The sequence below is a fragment of the Lactuca virosa genome, chromosome 9, assembly GCF_052849685.1.
Source record: "Lactuca virosa cultivar CGN04683 chromosome 9, Lactuca_virosa_CGN04683_v6, whole genome shotgun sequence".
Lineage (NCBI taxonomy): Eukaryota > Viridiplantae > Streptophyta > Magnoliopsida > Asterales > Asteraceae > Lactuca > Lactuca virosa.
Genome location: NC_136434.1, coordinates 3133344 through 3146505, shown reverse-complemented (window position 1 = coordinate 3146505; position 13162 = coordinate 3133344). Strand labels below are relative to the sequence as shown.

Here is a 13162-nt window from a genome sequence, read left to right as displayed (position 1 = left end):
TGTGGAAAATAAGAAGCGTAGATAAAAACCAGATTCAGAATGACTTGCTTCTTTAATTGCATCGATGTATTCCTTGCCATCATCTAATAGACCGAGTGCAAAACAAGCATCTCTAAAAGAAGCATATGTTTGACCGTTTACTGTGCGAATATCATTAAATGACGTCGGTCCTTTAACTTTATTTAAAAGAATCCTTAAAAAATAAGCTTCGCCAAGATTAGGTGAAACCGAATGAATTCTACCAATGGCTTTTCCTACTTTCCTTCGCTTCCAAAATCTACCATTTAACACCCAAACAAACTTTGTAGGAAATTCAACATATGTAAGATCTCGTGCTTCACTATTAATTGCATTACACTCCATCCATGATGTGAACTTTGAAGCAGCAACAGAAGGTTTGTCCAGAACATCGTCGATATCATCGTCTTCGCCATATACAATCTGTTGTTGATTAGGAAGATGAAAAGGTAGTCTAACCACAGAAGGATACCTGCAGTGAACATCATATTTAAATAAGGAAGATGAAAAGGTAGTCTAAACACAAAAGGATACCTGCAATGAACATCATATTTAAATATTCTCCATGATGTTTCACATGCAGATAAATATCTACAATCGTAATATTCAGTTATTTCATCGACCGCATCATTATTTTCACATTCATTGCTTGTTGGTAGAACAACAACTGTAGCTCTATCAGGACCCTTGTTTATGTATTTAAACAGATACTTTATAGAAGATCCCTGATTGCACCATTCAACATTAATATGTGCTTGATATCTTTTTAATAGATATTTGTTGTATGGAACAACATTTCTATTATCCAACTTGACACCCGACTTTTCTACAAAATGACCATCATCTCTTCTCCTATATAACGGAAAACCATTATGATCAACAGACGAATGATTATAGAATTGTTTTGGAAAGTTTTTAGAGCACTTCTTATCCACCATGCATGGACAATTCATATTTTGAGCTCCACATGGACCATGAATCATGAACTCATTGACAAGTGAATATAATTCTGGCTCTTCAACTTTGTCTGGTATCTCGGCGGAAATTATCAGATCGATAAATTCAACAGTGGGTAACTTGTTGTCAGAATGCATAAACAAACAAATATGACTATGCGGCAAACCTCTCTTTTGAAATTCAATGGTATAAACATCTGCAAAATATTTGGCAAAAAAACAAAATATGATTAGACAATAAAAACATATAAGAAATATACTATAATAAGAGTAATGTTTTATCAATAATGAAAAAATATAATCTTAATTACATGCTTGAATTGTGCCGAAAAATTTATTCTCCCTTAAGTCTTTAATAAATGCATCGAGCTTGATCTTGAACAACCTACATAATATATCAGGCCTGTCTTCTGGTTGAAGTGAAGAAAAGGCAAAGAAAAAAATATTCTCCCTTAAGTCTCCGTGTTCCCTTTTTCTTTACCTCTAATGGATTCATTTCTCCATAACTTTGCATGACATGTTTGACATACAACATTTTGATCACCATGATCCAAATATTCTGTAAAAGAAAAGGCAAAGAAAAAAATATTTCTGAATTTTATAAGTATATACAACACACTATTTAAAATGTAAAAAAAATGAAAATGGATATTATTTTTTGATTACCATTTGAGATACCAACCATAAGGTTTTCATTTATGAGTTGATGTATATTTTCTACATCTTCTCTCAAATCAATCAATGGGATAGGGGATAAATTTGTCGTCTTCCTTTTTAATTTATGACATCCTGGATTTAACTTGATTGATGATGAAGAACCAGTTAATGTAGATGCATTTTTGGATGTCATATCATTTGAAAGTACATAGTATTGTCTTTTGTTTTGCTACGTTCGAAGTGGAATATTTATCGAAACTGATGTTATCTGACCAAAATAAAAAAAATAAGTATATATATGCAGATTATATAGAATATGGATAATAGTACATTTTAAAAAACAATAAATTATTACCATTTGTAATGTTAGATAACGGAGTTCTAACATTTGTAATGTTAGATAACGGAGTTCTAACTTCTGTAAAGGAAGGAGAGTATTGTACGTTTCTATTTTGGATTGCAGGTGAAGTAAATGAACTGGCATTTTCAATTTGACCAACAATGTTGCTTGATTGATCTGCAAATAAAAAAAACTTATAAAAAATGAAGACATATGTATAAAACAAAGTAATGACATGAAATCATTTAATATTATAGGATTTGAAAAAAAAATATTAGAGATCATTTATTGTATATAAATGTAAAATAAACTTAAAACATAGAATAAAAAATAATATTAGGGTTAAAGTTAATTATATTTTTTAAGAGATGCGCTATTGATGTACTTGGAATGTTGGATCTTGTATTCATTTTCTTCGATCTTTTATTTTCCAAATATATTTTTCTTTGTCTTCTTTTCTCTCTGGCTTGCAACTGGTCCATGTTATTGTTGTTTTCTGCATAATAAATAATAGGACAGGAAATGAAATGTATAATTAGGTAAATAATATTATTATATAATAATATTAAAGTAATAAACGTACCTTTGTAAGCATCGGTTACAAATTTCGAAGAAAATTGACTTGCATCGGAGGAAGAATTTGAGAATTTATCTATTTTTTTAGGTTAATAAATATTTATCTTATTAAAAAAAATTATGTCATTTAAAAAATACGAAAATAATTATAATAAAAAATTTATATGAAAAACTTACCTTTGTAAATCGAAATATTAACATTTGTAGTTGTTGAAGATGTTAGTACCCAAATTGATATTTTTTGTATTATCTAAATAAAAACTATTTAGTTTTCTAGTCTTTTTAGAAGGAAACGAATGTATTGTATGGCTGCAACAATTAAAAAATAAATCAAATTAGTTTATAAATTAATATGCTTAACAGATAAGAATTAAGTATTGATATAATATTTATCCAACAAACAACTGAGTAGAAAATTAAAATTGAATTTAAAAATTATTTTTTTAATAAAATAATATTTTATTAATTTTGATAACTTATGAATTGTAATGAATTTGTAGTATGTGTAAGTATTTTTTATTAAGGATTGACAAAAAAAAAAAATAAGATTATGTAATTTTTTTAAACTCATTTTTTTAGAATGTTTTTATAAATAAGAAATAATTGAGTCATGTATTATTTTTTTAAAAAAATAAGTAAATTGAAATTTTTATAAATTATTAAATACTAAAAAATCGAAATTTGATGTTTTTTTATATTGTGTAAATGTGAATTTAATTAAAAATATTAAAGTTTATAATTTAAAATGAATCCTTTTAATAAATAATACACACTATGAAATCGGAAACATATTTTGTCCTTACGCAATTGAAGAAATCAAAGTTACAGGATGCGAAGAATAAACCGTAACCCTACCTCTCATTTCAGGAAAAACAGAGAAATCGAAGAGGAATGAATCAAATTTCAGCAAAAAGACTACCTGAGTCTCCTCATAACCATAGGTCGGACTACCTATCTCGCTTACTGTTTCGATTATTTGCTGTTCCTGTATCCGTTAATTCGTTTTTATTGAATGAGATTACAATTTTCTGGATATAATTTGTTTATTGGGTAGATAATAAGTTTATGATTAAAGTGTTATACGATGATACTAATTCAGAAATTGAGTTTTTTTTGTTGTGTGTATACAGATTCTATCATCCCTAATGTACGCCGATGAAAGACGCGATTTCCGTTGTTGCTTAGCATGAATGTAAACCATTCAAAAGCTCGATTCGATTGCTATGGGTTAGTGTTCTTTCCCTTTTTCAATTTCAATCGGTGGTAACGTAAACCCTAGAATATTAAATTCCATACGACTATGCTCTTCTTTCTGAAATTGATATCTTCATTCTCTTGTGTTGGAATAAAGGGGTTTATTTTATTACAGAGGAATTTGTTGCTCAAATTTTATTCTATATCTGTAGAGTATTTGAATTGACAAAGTATTTAACAACTTCAACTACTTATGTTCATTCGGGGATAATCAGCTGCAAGTATAACAAAAATGGGTTGATGTGGTTGTTTTGTGTTTTCATTTGCAAACAAAATCAGAGGCCAGGGATAGAGTTCGAAAATAAGAAGATAGCAGGTCTTATTAAATGAAGAGGTGGAAGAAATAGATGAGGTAAAAAATGACAACATGACAGATAATGAAGAAGTTATAAACATTGGTAAAACCTTTCAACATATTATGTAGGTAATTTTCATTTTTGTTTTATTAAACCTACAATCTACATAATAATATATTTTTTTTGGCAATTACTTATATATTAATTTCTATTCATTAAAGTTACATGTTCTAAAGAAAACATTCAAGTTTACAGTGTGTCAATTACAATTTTTCATTAAAACGTTGGTTATAATATTGAGTTGAAAGACTTTCTGCATATTCAAATGTTTCTTAAAAACCAGACTTATCATGTTTTAAAGGGAAAGGGTTCGACATGTTTCATAAAAAATTAAAAACAAAAACCCAAGGTACCATTAGTCAAAGCATTAAGTCATTGTTAAGCAAATTCCGAAAGACACTTTTATTTTTAAAGTGGTCACTGAAATCTTAACAAATAAATGATCCGTGTGTAAAAAAGTAGCCATATAACCTTTAAAATCAGTTGAATATGCTTTATAAAATATTATTTAAAAAGATAAATCTGACAAATGCAAAGGGATAGGAGGGCTTTCTGTTTGCTGCATTTAATTTTATTTGGGCAAAATTGTAATAGTATTCCATTCTGGTTTTTGTTTGTGTATATTCAGATAATCATTTGTCGAATGGATTTCAACATTAAATCTTAGAAGTAACAAAATAGCCTTTTTTTTATTAAAATGGCAACTTGTATATTGGTATTGAATGTTAAATGAGAGCAATTGAATGCAAAATATCAAAAGTAGAACGATAATATGCGTAGATTCTGAAACTGTAATGGTTTGAAACATAAGTGTAAGAAAAGAAATATGTTATTTGTCAGGAAACTCATGAAAAAAACGATCATGGAGTGTATGTTAAATAATAGTAGTTGAGGGTTATTGTATAAAATAAAGGGTGTTTGTTTTTATACATCAGTTGTACTAAAAGAAAATACAGAAACTGATGAAAAGAATACTACCAATTAGTCTGAAAAAACTTACCTGATATGTGATTATGGATGTTTTGCAGGATTAACAGGAGGAAGAATTCAATGGTAGTTGATGTGTGAACCGAATAGATGAATAGAAAGTTTACGAAGCAGATTGAAGTAACAAAGGCGATATAAGTATCGCAGATGCTTTTGAAAGACGAAGAAGACAGAATCTGGAATTTAAAGAAGATGTATTTCACGATTAGAGGTATATTTATACATATAAAAGTTATTATTTTAATATTTTCAGAATTTAACTCCGGATTTTATGCATATATTGTTATTTAAATTGTATTGGATATTTTTTTGTACCTGATTTTATGGGATTTAATAGACTCTGGATCAATTCAAAATAAATATAGGATTTGCATTTAACAAGGGATTACATAAAATCACAAATAAATGTGTTATATGGACGAAATTAAAAAATTATTTATGGTATTGATATATTTGACTTGAACATGCAGTGTATAGTTTATTTTATTAACAGATTTTTGCATATTTTTTGAAAATCAATTTATTTATTCAAATTTTATTAATGCATCTTTTTGTTACATATTTTTCGGGATTGTATGTATGAATTACATGAAAGGACTTGAAGATGGAGATGAAGAAAAGAAGCGGGAAAAAACAAATTTGGGGGTCTGGGAGATTGACACGTGGCACTCTTCTACTTATTTTCTTCAGCTGCGACTCTAATGGAGGTAATGCCATCTGGTTTGCATATATTTTTTTTTAGAATAAATTTAATAATACTTGGGAGTATCATTTGTCATTTGCAACATGCCTGACCTTAAGCTTATTATCCATGGTTAGAAAATTTAATTTCTCTTCGGCTTTATTAGTTTGATAAATTGTATATACAAATGAAGTAAAATTTATTCTCCAGGTTTTAATCTAGAAACATTAATAAAAGTTTATTGTCCAGATTTTAATGTAGAAACAATATTTTAAATTTGAAATCGTAATAAGTAATAAAAAAATTGAAAAAAAAAAGTTATTATTTTTAAAAAATTTAAGTTATATCAACAACTGTTTTATGTTGGTTTAAAATGAATATATCAATGGACTCGAATTAACATTGTTATAAATATTTTTTGGTAATATATTTTTTTTAGAATAATTTTAATAATACTTGGGAGTATCATTTGTCATTTGCAACATGCCTGACCTTAAGCTTATTATCCATGGTTAGAAAATTTGATTACTTGACTTTGACATTAAAAGTAAAACAGTAAGTAAGTATAAATTTTAGTCTATCACAACTTTAAAAAAGAAGGCAGTAAAACGATTAGGAAAAAAAGGATAATAAATAATTCATGAAATCTCAATTAGAATGGATTTAACGAACATGTAACACAGAAGAACATGTACAATTTGTTACAAATTCACATACAAAAAAAAAAAAATCAACAATGTAATATAATTCGAAAAGAAGAGATAGACCAACCTTTGCAGATTTGCTGCAGTAAGAACAATTTTCCCATAAAAAAAGTAAGTAAAAGTTGGTTGAAGAAAAATAGGAGAGTGTGAATGAGGAACACAAATAACGACCTGTTGGAATTGATATTTCATCTAATTCATCTTGGACGACACCTTTTCATGAACATGTCATACATATTTACACTTTTCTGTCCATCTAATGCAAATATGTAATAACAGTAATGTAGTCTTTCAAGATTTTGTAATGAAAGGTGCATCAGGTCATGTAGCTACCTGCTAGCTGGTGTTTCATAAACTGTTTATATAGAAACACATTGAGTCTGAGATTTAATCAACATAGTTATAATAATATTTCATTGAAATCATCCAAAAAATACATTCCAACGATGATAGTAATAATAAAAAAAAAAAAAAAAACCAAAATGAAATAAATTTAAACGAACCATTATCTTAAAATTTGTCCCATAACAAACTTATTTCGACCAATCATTGTACCAAATAACTAAAACAACTTTAAAAACCAAAGCAACCCATCTCAAAAATTATAATTTGTTTCTGAAAACATAAAACAACTCACTTTTCCACTTTAGGAACTAAAAGTGTATTTCCCTCTCCAATTGATTTTCTTTTAGATTTTGTCGAACTCAAATCACCTCCATAATCAACGTCATAAATGTCATGGAGGTTGCGCTTCAAATCAGTTGGTATTTTCAGCGGACCGGTTGCAGATGATTTATCAACTGTTGATGGAGTAAAACTCTCATCTGTTTGTGATATGACATCCTAAATTAAAAAAAAAATAAGCTGTCATTTGGAATATATAAATATTAATGAAAGTTAATATGGGAATATAAAATACCTTTTGAACATTCTGAACAACATCATCTGATTCGAGGGGTACTTCATTTAAGGACACTGATTGAGTAGTCTAGAAAATAAAATGGACATATACAAAACGTTATGTATATAAATAAAAAAAACAAATATAAAGGGTGATCATTAAAACGTTATGTACCAAAATTTCTAGTTTACTTTCCAAATGGGAAACAATGTCCACATCCTTTGTAATTTTGACAACGTTGTAGATATTATTATAGTTGTTGACGTTGTAGGATGTAATATCTACAAGAAACGCAAATTTGCGGTTTTTCAATACGTTCATTTGGTTTGGAAAAAGTTGCATACTGTCTCCAGCCTGTAAGAAGTCGTTTAAATGTTATTTGATAAAAAAAATTTAGAATAAAATAGTATACCTCTTCATGTAATTTTTTCAACTCATATGCACTTATATCCAACAATCTTTTTGCTTCCCTATCAAAAAGAGTAAATCCAATGGTGTCGGTATGATCTTGCACGTTGATTGGAATTATATACCTAAACAAAAAAGTATTAGATTAATATTAATTTTGTTGAAATAGTGAAAAGATTAATTAATATTAATATAACTAGATATGTGTTTACTTTAAAACAACATGAAAATTCTCGTCATTGCAAACTGGATCTTTACACTGAATAACAACACTTTCTGAGATGTTGTCGGGGGCAGTAATCTAGGCAAGACTCTCTTGGGCAAGTTTGTTCGATGATAGAATTAAATTCAACAAACACAAAACCATTAACTGGACCTGAAAAATCCTCACATCTTTTTATAATAGTTTTCCAATCCAAAGTAATGGTTTGTCTCTGACCGGTAACACTAAAACCATTTTTCACAGCAGCCATACTGGGTTTTAAAATGATGTAACTTTGATCTTCCTTTAACAGATGACCAAATCTGGAAAATTTTTGGTTAAATACACGAGACTGGTATTTTGTTCCCTGTTCACCAAAATAAAAAAAAAATTATATTGATTGAAACATATGTAATATTTAGTAGTTTTAAAAAAATATAACAAACCTCTTCGTCCATGACGATCATTTCAATGGATAAAACGATATTATTCCTTATGAAATTCCACATCTTTAAAACCTGTAGTTTGAGATGTGAATCATCAGCCAAACTTTCAATGTCTTTTTAGGTGTACTTTATTACCTATATTCATTTCCTACAAAGAATTGATAGCATAAGAAATAAAAAAATAAGAAAATAGCAACATATTATAAAAGTAAAACAGAAACTGTTTAAACCATATACACACAATAAAAAATTAAATCAATTATGTTGAACATAGCAATAGGAAATTTGCAAATTTAATTAATAGCATAAGAAATAAGAAGATAGCAATATATTATAACATCAAAGAAGAAACTGATTAAACTGTTTTAACCATATTATAATTACACATCTTTACAATTCTGTTGTTTATCAATAGTGTTTTTTATCTACATACACTAACATTTTGATATCCATATTATAACTGCATTTGAAACTTTATTGATATATGATTTTATATACATACGGTAACAGATACATACACAAAGAAATCAATAAAAAGAGCAGTGAAGATGAATGAAACAGATACATTAAAAAAAATGAGACAGCTTAGTGAACTGAATAGGTAGATACAGTAACAGTTACATACAAAGCTTGATATTACGATTATGAAGTCTTCAAATTGATAAAAAAAACAGATACATACACAAAGAAATTGATAAAAACAACAGTAGAAGGAATCATCAGATGAATGAAATAGTTACCTTAAAGAAAAACAGAAGACGAATTGAGATGGTTTCCTGCAATTGATATCTCTTTTGCTCTGGAAATTGGAATCGCTGTGAATGAAGAAACCGTGATATTGTATTTAAAAAACAAAGATTAGGTAAGTTACGGTATTTAAGGAATTGATAAGCATTTACCTTTTGACAGATTCAATTATCGTATTTAATCAAATTATGATTATTTACCTATCTTTTTTTATTTCAAATGCAGGAAACGGACATCCTTAATGAAGGGCAGAACCGGAAATTCACTTTGTGTAAAATAGTGGGAAAATTCGATGGGGGGAAGGCTCTATGACTGCCACGTGTACAAAATCTACCTATTTATTAGAATAGGGGATCTAATAAATAAAACCAATTTCGCCACGTGGCAATAGCTAAGCACCCTCCCATCTAATTTTCCCGCTCAAATCATCTATGTGAAATTCTTACTTTGCCCTTATGGAGTCGATCCAGCTCAAATGTTTTAGAACTCGGTGTACTCTTCAATTTATCATTGCAATCAATCCCATAAAATCAGCAAATCATATAATCTTTAACCGATCATCAAGCATAATCTCATTAAATCAGGAAGAGACCACTCCATATCTTTTGATCTAAACCTAATCCTCACAAACTTTCTATTTAGGCTTTGCAATATTGAATCGACCACCACCAAACTCCACCGCCTCCACCTTTTCATCTGGTTTATTTCTTTTTCTCCTTCTCTATTTTTCTTTTCATCCCTCTTCTTCGACAACAAATGAGTGTACAAGTAAGCTTCAATTTTGGTTTTTTGTTTTCTTAAAAATGATTGCAGACATGGTTAAGAAGAATCAGGGAACTGCATTTCCCTTTAAATAAGTTGACATAACAAGTGAGTACTTCGATTTCAGGTAAATCCCCTCTCCCTCGTTGTCTATGTCTATGTATATAGCATTTAATTTGCGATTGTTGGTGATTTATTAGAACATAGACATGCAATTTCTTTATAGTTTTAATGACATTAAAGTTGCACGCCAAGTGTTAGATGAAATGGGTTAATGAGAATTACCTTCATTTGCTTCGATCGATTCATGCATTAAGAACAAACTGCATCCTTGCTTTTACATAAGGTTTTGATATCTCTCTTTCTCACTCACTCTCTTTCACATTGATTCCATGTTTGGTATGTCAAAAACTTCCATTCCAAATACTTTACATCTATTTTGTGTTTTCTGTGTCAAAAACTTCTTTATTTTGGATACTTTTTCTCTTCATATTATTTCTAGGTTACTGCTGCGCGACTGCCTCATATCGAAGACTGTGGTCAGGTTAGATTTGGATTTGCATCAAGTCAGGAATAACTAGCATTTATGTCAATTTCTTCTCTTTTTGTTCAAAGTTTTGATTTAGTATTGTGTGTATCATATTTTGTTTTATATGATTATCTATTAGAATATTATGGATTTGAAAATTTTTATTTGATTTTTTCAAATTTTGGTGTTGCTGGTTGAGTTTGCCCTTGTATTGATGCCTTTACTCAATTCTTTAGGTTGTGATTGCAATTTGGACGAAATTGCCATCGAGTCTTTGTATCTGCCCAATTTATGTTGTAGTTGCTTGATGGTTCTTACTAGTGGCTATTGGATTACTTTAAAGAGTTGCTAGGTTGCTCTTAGAGTGCATCCTCTGAAAGTATATTGTAACTGTTGGGTGGATGATGAAAGTACACTGCTATTGGGTAGATTTCCTTTTTTAAGCCCTGTTTCAATTGTCTTATATTCTCTTTTATTGTGTATGTATACCTTGCCATTAATGAAATTAAAATATCTTTCGATTTCAATTAGTTGATAAACTAATTCTATAACTTGGTAGATTTGGGTATCTCCTGAGATCTAATTGCATTACATGATACATTGATCCATGCCTATTAATATGTTTTTGCAGAATGTTGAAATGTCTTAAGCGTAGGGAAACAAGATCGTAATTATGTATAAGAATTCAGAAAGGCGTTACAATCAGGTATACTATTATTTCTGTAGGACCAATACAAAAAATCATCGTTTAGGTTAGGTTCACGGTTATTTTTTTCTTGGTTTAAAGGCGGGAAATAACAATGTTATGAATTTCAATTCAGTAATAAATAAATATATATTTCTAATTTTGCTTCTATTTTTCCTATTTTTGTATAAGCCAATTCTATATATAAAGAAGGATTGCTATAATAATTTAATGTACACCAACATAATTTTATAAAAAGTATGTACACTTATATTACCAAAAAAGGATTAACATAATAAAAAACAAAAGTCATAATTAAAAACAAACACGTTATAATGAGCTAAAACCCAGTTAATTGATAACAATTTTTTTTTGATGAATAAGTGGAAAAGCTAAAACCTAAATTATAGTTAAAAGCACACAATCATTTACTAATTATTCATTTCAATTAGAAAGAAAATTATCAAATTTTCTATTTATATATACTTGAAAAAGCGTATAGTCATCAACGATCAAAAGACAAAGTTATACAAATGTTGTATTGTGTATGTATATGTGTTTTTGTTGATGTTTGTGTGCGTGCCTTCGTTTCATAGATAATTGCATCAATTTACTGATTAACCCTTTTTTTATGGCTAAGATACCTTTATTTTTTTGGTTTTTTAAAACAAAATTTTACTACTAGTATTGTTTGTATTAAATTTCCAGATTAAAAGCACTGCTTATATGATCAAATATTACATAGTTTCTTCTAAAATTGTCTTTATATATATATATATATATATATATATATATATATATATATATATATTGTGAACATATACAGAGGAATCAGGGGATGTGAAGATTATAAACATCTGTCATATTTTATAGCAGATTTGTATATAGCAATGTAATTTCATTTTCTCACTAATAAAAGCAACACACTTGGTTCTCTTTACGGATTCATTATATGAAGTTCGACCTGAGGAAATCATTTAAGTTGTTTTTGATTTGTTGACATTTTTAAGAACTCAATCTTTTTTTGTGTTGCAATATGTGTATAAAAGAAAGATAAAGCCTCCCAATTACAACATTATACTTTTAGAGTACAATGTTATTAATATTTAAACCATTTTAAGTTGTCCCGTGTAGCACACGGGTTATAACCTAATATATATATATATATATATATATATATAGAGAGAGAGAGAGAGAGAGAGGGGGGGGGGGGAGAGCGTGTGTGTGTGTGTGTGAGGTGGTGGGTAGGTGGGGTATCTACTTTTTCCTTTTTTATTTCTGTAATACAAATTTTGAAAAAGAAAATACAAATGGAAAAATCTTCATTTAAAACAATTCAAAACAAATAGGACCAAAATCGCAACAAAATCGAAGTTTTGGACCAATGGTGTAGTCTAAACCTTTTTGGATAAAAGTGGCAATTTTTGACATACCATAGGGACCATTTTTGCAGTTTTGTCTAGATAAAATCACTATAATAATTAGGGTTATTGACATAAAAGTCGACATATTTAAATAAAATGTGTGGTTATGTCCTAACTTCGTTTTTTTTTCATTAATGTCTCATATTTATCTATTTTTTTTTTCATTTTAACCTTTTAGCCGGTCTTACACCCTCTTAGCCGGTCACCAAACTATAAAAGTCCTTATATTTATATGAAATGTGTGATTATATCCACCAACATCTACTACCACTAACTTTTGCCACCACCACCGCACTCTGCCGCCACCAACACACTCTACCACCACCACCACCCTCTGTCACCAACAACACCATCTACTACCACCAGCCTTTGTCACCACCACCATCTCTATCCACCACCACAACCACTGCCACCCTAACTGTCCACCACCATTGGGAAATCGGCACAAAAACATACAAATCACCACCACCGAAAATCAACACAAACACATACAAGCCACCACTACCTGAAATCGATAACACATACCTA

At 29.0% G+C, this 13162-nt stretch overlaps 1 long non-coding RNA gene across 13 annotated transcripts; it reads left to right on the top strand.

Moving 5' to 3' along the window:
* Nucleotides 1-3344: 3344 nt before the first annotated feature.
* On the top strand, nt 3345-12146 carry LOC145136434 (uncharacterized). Of its 13 annotated transcripts, none has more exons than XR_013720454.1 (10): nt 3345-3488; nt 3678-3774; nt 4081-4225; nt 5186-5355; nt 5740-5851; nt 9460-9933; nt 10048-10540; nt 10762-10950; nt 11157-11231; nt 12037-12146. It is a non-coding gene; the product is annotated as an uncharacterized LOC145136434 (long non-coding RNA). The 13 variants fall into 13 exon arrangements; XR_013720461.1 differs by lacking the exon at nt 12037-12146 and having other exon boundaries at nt 10048-10123; nt 10499-10540; nt 11157-11370; XR_013720457.1 differs by lacking the exon at nt 12037-12146 and having other exon boundaries at nt 10048-10123; nt 10223-10540; nt 11157-11370.
* The last annotated feature ends 1016 nt before the right edge of the window (nt 12147-13162 follow it).